At 34.2% G+C, this 7,873-nt stretch overlaps 1 long non-coding RNA gene across 1 annotated transcript; it reads right to left on the reverse strand.

Moving 5' to 3' along the window:
- Nucleotides 1–5,282: 5,282 nt before the first annotated feature.
- On the reverse strand, nucleotides 5,283–6,936 carry LOC128548402 (uncharacterized). Its single transcript, XR_008367014.1, has 3 exons — nucleotides 6,856–6,936; nucleotides 6,043–6,238; nucleotides 5,283–5,623 (listed from the first exon to the last, which is right to left on the reverse strand). It is a non-coding gene; the product is annotated as an uncharacterized LOC128548402 (long non-coding RNA).
- Between the last annotated feature and the right edge of the window lie 937 nt (nucleotides 6,937–7,873).

Raw genomic sequence — 7,873 nt, forward strand, 5'->3', positions numbered from 1 at the left:
GACAGTGCAGAATGTCCCTTTTGTGATCTATGGGCAGGCGGGTGAAATGATGTGACATGGCATGCATTTTCTCTGTACTGTCTCTTTTCTGTTTACCAGGTTTCATGAAAACACTCGTTCTTTAGATGTTAGCGCAGGATCCATTTTTGTCATACTTTTAACTACTTGTTACCTTAGAAAACGGGCCTAAGTCGCTCACTTGAAGAGGACCGTGACCATCTGACCTTGTTTCTAACCAGGTTTCGTGTGAAGTCGTTATTATAAAAAGTGTTTTATTTTTAGCCCTAGCCATCCCTAAAAGCTATAGCGGCCTATAAAAGGGACCAATCGCCTCTGAGAGGTGACCTTATTATGATGCTACATACCAAGTTTGATGAAAATCTATGAGAAGAAGTCGTTTAAAGGTATTTCTAATTTTAGCTCTATTGGCCCATAAAAGGAGCCGAGCACCCCCATTGTAATTAGGAGAGGACCTTATATTAATCCTACAAACCAAATTTATTGAAGATCTATCAAATGGTTTATAAGAATCGGTTGTGTAAAGGTTTTTCTATTCTTATCTCTGGAGCCAAGGTGACCCATTTGAACAAACTTGATAAAAGTCAGTGCTAGGATACTACCGACAAAGAATGGTACAATTCTGACCAGGGGTTCAGAGAAAGAGATGTTTAAGTAAAAATGTTGACGCAGGACGATGGACAGCTGTAAGTGAACGACGGACGATCCACCTATACTAATAGCTCACTCTGAACAAAGTTCAGGAGAGCTAAAATTCATAACCAGATCTCTTTGAAAATAATAGCAGACTAGAGTCTGTTCATGAGAGGTAATGGAAAGTGCAACACCTCTCACGCCCCTTAACAAAAAAAAAACGAATTCTATTTATACACAGATATTGAATGGACTCCATGATCCCATAGGAACAGAAAATATAACAACATTTTGATAAAGTATATTTGTTAAGTTACATTTCAGTTGGATTGAGTACACAATGTTCTAATTTTGTTATAGTATTTAAAAGTAAAGAAGGGTCATAACTCCGGAAAAGTAATCAGACTTAAATTTCCATATAATATGTGAATGTCCACTTCATGTTGATGACGTACGAGGGCTGTTCAAAAATAACGTAGACTTTTGCTGTCAAATGTTGCATATTGTGTAAATAATAATGTGACATATATCGTTGTAATTCGGAATCTTTCTGTAATTTGGTCATACATTTTTTGTAACATTTTTGCTGATTGGCGAAGTTCGTCGAACGTTTTTATTACCATAGCTACGCATAACCGGCGCAGTCGCTTTTTGATCCGTCGTGATTTGAATTCGATCGCTAATGTTCGCACTAATAATACACTTGTTTGCCCCAAAATACACCAAAGTGCAGCAACACGTCAGGGCGACATGCACCTAGAGTGTGGCGTCATTCCGATGTGGGAGGCAGAGGAAAACAACGTTTAAACAAAGCGAGTATTACTGTTTATAATGCATGTAATGTCGTCATCGACTCGCACGGATACTAAGACCGTTGCTTAGTTATGGAGAAATTTTGGCGAACAGCAACTGAAATTCATACTCTAATAAACCGGATACGCATCTTTCAAAAATGGTAACTGAATCACTTATCCCTCACCAATATGGGTCCAACTTCTTCGTGTGAGAAAGCTATACAGCTGGCTTAGGTTCTACTGGTGTCCACCCATGCCCGAAACAACGTCAGAAGTGGTAAGTGTGGTCTTCTCCATCGTCAAAAGCTGGAAAGGTCGTCATATGACCTTTATTTTATGATAATATAAGAAAGGATAACTTTATTTTCTGAAGGTTACATACTAAGCGTACAAATACAAATATCATACAACTTATTTCCAGTATGGCCTTCTATTAAATTTCATATACATTCATACATTACACAATCATACAATCAATTTATAATCAAACATATATACAAAAATACATATATCAGAATTTCTTCGACAAACACCGGTCTCAAATTATAGTTACAAAAAGTGTAAGTATAACAGTAGGCCTAGTAACTTGGTTTTAAAAGAAGTCTAGAATTCTTTGTCACAGTCCCCGCATACAGGTATTTGATGCTCATCAGATTTTACATTAAAGATATAAATGTAACAATACCCGCATGTATAGAACAGAAAAGTTGCCATAATTTGTAACCGCAAAAGTTGGATAAGGTTATCGTTCTTGTTTCATCACATATTGTAATATCAAACGATAACAAACATTCGGGCTTTAAAATTCAGACCCTTGCGACATATTTCATGAAAATCTACCTATTGCAAATTTACCACGCGTCACAAGATTAATTCACAACAATTAAGACGTGCAAAAAGGACAGTCTGTCCCATGAAATAATATACATGTTTCAGACTTGGATTATAAGATAATACAATTATTATTATTATTGTTAACCGAATTGTTCAACATTCACGTTCATTTGAAATCCTAATAACATTAATGCAACAGATGAACGTGAATCTTGAATAATTCGGTTAACAATAATATTTTTTTATATATGGCGACAAAGAGGACTACAAATTTTGGTTCCACATCTCATTTACATCGAAATAAAACATGAGGTATGGAATCAAAATTTGCACACCTGTTGAAATCACAGAGTTACTGCAAAACCAAGTGTTAAGACCCTATTAGTCGCCTCTTACGATCATGCAAGGTAAAGGCAGTGGTTAAAAACGTGCATAAATGACCTAAAAGTTTGTGACGCTTACATCTCATAACGTACTTGACCGTTACAAATTTAACGATTTGAAATTATGCTCAGCAAATTAAGTTGTGCAGCTGGGATTTTATTTAGGATTTAACTCCTCAACAAATATGTAGCTTTTATGTTTTTACTCTTTCAGTTTCTTTTATCTTATGTTTCTTGATCATTTTTGTAGTATCCATACCCCAACCTAACCCATCTGTGAGCCGCAAGTAATAGATAAATAAACTAATAAATGAAGGCATAAAGTAGACCCAGTGGCAAGCCATGTACTTACTACAGCTACATAATTAAATATATACGCCTTTATTTTTTTGTGTTATCGTAGAAAAATACACAATAAAATGTTAGCCGTTAAGCGCAGTTTTAATATTTTCTTTAATAAAATGGACTTTAATTATAAGCCCTTCGTGCGTCCGTGACACAGTGACATCATTGTGCTGACACAAGTTAGGCTTTATATAAATATGTGATTCATCAGGAACAATAGAATGCCTCAAATATACTAGAATATAATTTCATATGCATATGAGACATTGATAGACATTTTGTTAATTTTGTTTAATGCTGTCCGGATGTCACAGAAGAAAAGTAAAACAAATTTATCTACATAAAAGTGACATACTTTCTCTGCTATTAAAACAAAGCATGCGGTACAAATATTTGAACCGTACTTCACTAATTGGGCTGTTAAAATCCTTATTTTCAGGGGTGGTATAGTACGTCATCAACAGGTGCGCGCAACACTTCCCGATGCGGCTTTTTTATGTCAAAACACCTCGATTCGGTGAGTAAACTTGCGATTATTTCATTGGTAACAAATAGATTTGGAAATGACATATAGTCTAAAGTACCCGCATGTGTCTCTAGTTTATCACTGACGTTTGCATTTTTCAAGAAAATCTTATGTTTAAGTAAACATTCGAGCACAATGCACTTCATGGAAACACTTCCCCATTCACCACACCATATTATATCGCATAAAAAGAGTTTTCATGCATTTCTAATGACTAAATGCCTTGACGGGTGTTCTTTTCAGGCAAACAGAGGTCAGTGATACCTTAATTAACTATTGGAATCTATAGTTTCAAAGAAATCAGTAATATAGAATTTCGCCTTCCCGGTTCACCAGGTAAAACGATGCACTTCCCGGCTCACCGCCCGTGTGGCATCGTGTTTGACTTAATCATATGTACAGTAGCCTTTCAATTTATTTTGACGCATGGTACTTCGGTTGTCATACCAGCAAAACTAGTATTTAGCAATGAACGTTTATGTCAGTAAAAACAGTGTTTAATTTACTTTTAAGGGCTATATTATGACAGATTTACTCTTTCTTTTTCAGATCACAACAGAAACACCTGAGATATTCTGTTTATCAGAATTAAATTATGAAGCTAAACACTAGGGGTTCAGCAGTATGATATCCGTAGACAGATGAACATAAACTGCATATAGTAATTCATGCATTTCTCGGAATAAAATGACACGTCAAAAAAATCAGAATTGTAAAAAGAACAATACCCCTTGTTGAGGATGTTTGTGAAAAAGTCAGAAATGAAGACCACAAAAGTAGTCGTTGTTTGAGGTTCACTCACTGGCAATATGTGCAGACACCGTTTGAAACAGCTCAATGTTACGTGTGACCACTACCGTACAATATTTAGCCATGAACAGCTTTTGTAGACGGAATTTAATGTGATTTTGCGTGACTTCAAACAATTGTGATTTTTTATTGAAACATGTTTTGTTTTGTCTGTCTGTGTCACAGAGTCTTGTCAGTGTCTCTCCTTTCTTCTAAATAACATCTGACAGATTTTGATGAAAGGCAACAGCAGTATTAAACTTTGTATGAAATGTAGTTGACACTAATGCGCATAACGGGTAAAACACAACAATGTAAATATTCTTGTTATCTCTATGTTTCGGTCAATAAACGTTCACAGATTATACTACATTGTCACTTTATCAAGTTTTGTGTGTTTCTAATGAAATTTCTGAGTTATAATTAGTGTAGTTGCGCAAAACCTCAACATTTTCCAGTTTAATGGTTTCAAGAGTTATTATATTCTGATTTTTGTTGATTTTGAAGTTTAGGCAGTGCATCTTCACTTCGCGTCTTTCTGTCGTGTCTGAATATTTTCAGTTGTTGAGAATATGTGACATAGAGATGTAACACTGCTTCTTGATCGAACAAAAAAATAAAGCATACAATGTGGACAGAATTTGTCATATATGCGATCTTAATGAAACTTAAGGTGAATTTCATTTTTTAAATGCTGAGTTATAAAGAATTACGTCCAAAGTTAAAGAAACGTTTTCATTATACTCGTATTTATAAGTGTGTATAAATTTATAATTGCTACAATCAAGTAATAAATCTACTTTGTTGATTTGTGTAAATATATAACATTAGCTGATAAAAGGAAGATGTTGCTATGTCTTAAAGTGTATGTGCGTATGTTTATGTCACAACGGCTTCCACTGTGTAAGGGTTTAAATAAAAAAATCAGTAAAATTTCCTATTTTAAATATATCTTTTTATACAACAACATTTTCAACAACTAAACAGTTTAAGAAAAGCAAAGTAATTTACATTGCAGGTAAAATTGTTCTACCACTGTTCAAGCTCACTTCGAGTTTTAACATGTAATTGGGTGCACTAAGATTTGCAAGCAAAATCTGAACATTAGTAAAATGTTAAATCCTCAACCGCTTTCTAGTGTAGATTCAATGTCCCATTCTACTACGTGGTAATTATAATTCGGTTGTAGTCACTCTTGGTCTTTCCCTGCGCACATCTAAAACTCCTTAATAAGAACATTTCGTTGGCGCGATACAGTAATTTCTCATTTTTTCCCGAGCAATTGTGATGACCACGTGGCCCTGAAACGTTAAACAAAACTAAATAGTAGCATATCATTAAAAACTAAACTGCATTGGTGCGACTTTATACCTTTAAAAATATATTAAAAGGTTGCTACTTTAAAAATCAGCACATGATAATAATTTAACTATATAATTTTGCTTTACTTAGCATATTATCAATGCATATTCTTATTTGTCTCATCGAGTCTTGCCTTGAACTCAAGTTCGGAATCAAAGCCATCATACTCGACTATTTTCGATGACACGCCATAAATAGTTATCATGAAAAAATAATTAGAGTAACAAGTTAACTAATGGTTTCCAAAATACTTTCTATTAATATTATCATGTGTCGAAGTGCCTATCTAACTATACCCCTTATTAAGGTTTATCTACTGTAACATTATTGAAATTAAATCAGTTATTTATATCCATACCTTCAAACAGCAACCGACATAATCGTGACAAAGTTTGGTACGGAGACCTAGTTGAGCGTTGAAATCCTTGTCTGGGGTAATTCCGTTAGAGGATGTTCTCCACTTCTCAAATCACTCAGCAATCCTTTTTAACATATATTGACAATTCCATTGATGCAGACTAGAAGTTTTGTTTCCTTTTTCATCTTTCATGTACCTAAAATAACAAATATAAGGACATGATAGAACATAATTATATCATACATATGCATGTTTGTAGTATACAACATATGTTCAAGATATGCCTCGTTCTTTCAATATCATCTCCAAATGCTTAAATGAAGTTTACAGACCATCTAGTGCAAGCACTCTAACAATTAGTTATTCGAATTAATAGAACTTCCAGGCAAGTGTGATCACATTTACATGAGCACCAGCCCGATGTTAGTCATGCTGGAAATTGGTGAGCCGGGAAGGACATCAATTCAGTTGGTGAATCGGGAAGGCGAAATTTTAGTTAACTGATTTTTCGGAAAATTTAAATTCCAATGAGTAATCAAGGTATCACTGACATCTGTTTACCATAAAAGAACACCCGTCAATGCTTGGATTTATCAGAAATGCATGTAAACTCTTGTTATGCGACATAATATGGTGTGGTGAATAGGGAAGTGTTTCCATGAAGTGCATTGTGCACGAATGTTCTCTTAAACGGAAGGCTTTCTTGAAAAATGCAAACGTAAATAATAAACTAGACGTATGTGCGGGTACTTTCGACAATATGTCATTTCCGAATCTATTAGTTATCAATGTAATAATCGCAAGTTTACTCACCGAATCGAGATGTTTTGACATAAAATAGCCGCATCGGGAAGTGTTGCGCGCACCTGTTGATGACGTACTATACCACCCCTGGTATATATAAGCCTTTTAATCAATGCGAAAGTATCAAGATATGAAAAAAAAAATATAAATATCACATACACAGAAAAACAAAATAGCGCTGTTGCGCATGTGATATGAAATTATGGATCATAGCACATGCGCAGATATTGAAAATAACTGGGGAATATGATATATTATCCAAGTTAAACTAATGGGAAATTTGCATTGGACATTTATGTGAGGTATAATAAAGAATGTTGATTTAAACATATTTTATTTCAAACATATGTGCATATTACATTTTACAATTTACAATATCAATATTATACATGTTGAAAAAGGATAAGATCCGAAAGCTAAGCTTATAAAGGTCTTCTCCTATATGGGATAACTTACAGTAAATTTGGCGGTATTACATAATTTGTTTGAAATGTATCATCGAACAAACATTTAGCTAATATGCATTGAATAGAAAAAATGACATGAAACAAAATATTAGTATCAAGTTAGGAATTAGCAAATTTTGAAAAGAATCGAGATTAGAAATCGAAGTTTATAGTATATATAACAATAAAAAAATAGAGAAATTTTATGTATAAGAAGATTCCGTCCGTTAATATGAACTCCATAGACAGATAATATTAGTCAAATATAAAGTGTCCTATAGAAATGAGAGGAAAAAGAAATAAATGTATGAGATTTGATTTGATTTGGATTGATGAAGGTTTGGAGCAAACTGGAATGTTAGTTAATGTAGTTTTAAGCTCATGGAAAACGTTTACTTTCCCTGATGTAATTTTGAACTGCTAGGAATATGCTGTTATTGATGTCGTCGCTAAGATTCTGGTCACCATACAGGAGTGTGTACAGAGTGACAGTGCAGAAGCTGGAGGTTGTTTGGAGGAGCCTTCTACGGATATCATTGTAATCTGGACATTCAAAAAAGAAATGATGATTGTTCTCAGTG

The sequence above is a fragment of the Mercenaria mercenaria genome, chromosome 2 (assembly GCF_021730395.1).
Source record: "Mercenaria mercenaria strain notata chromosome 2, MADL_Memer_1, whole genome shotgun sequence".
Lineage (NCBI taxonomy): Eukaryota > Metazoa > Mollusca > Bivalvia > Venerida > Veneridae > Mercenaria > Mercenaria mercenaria.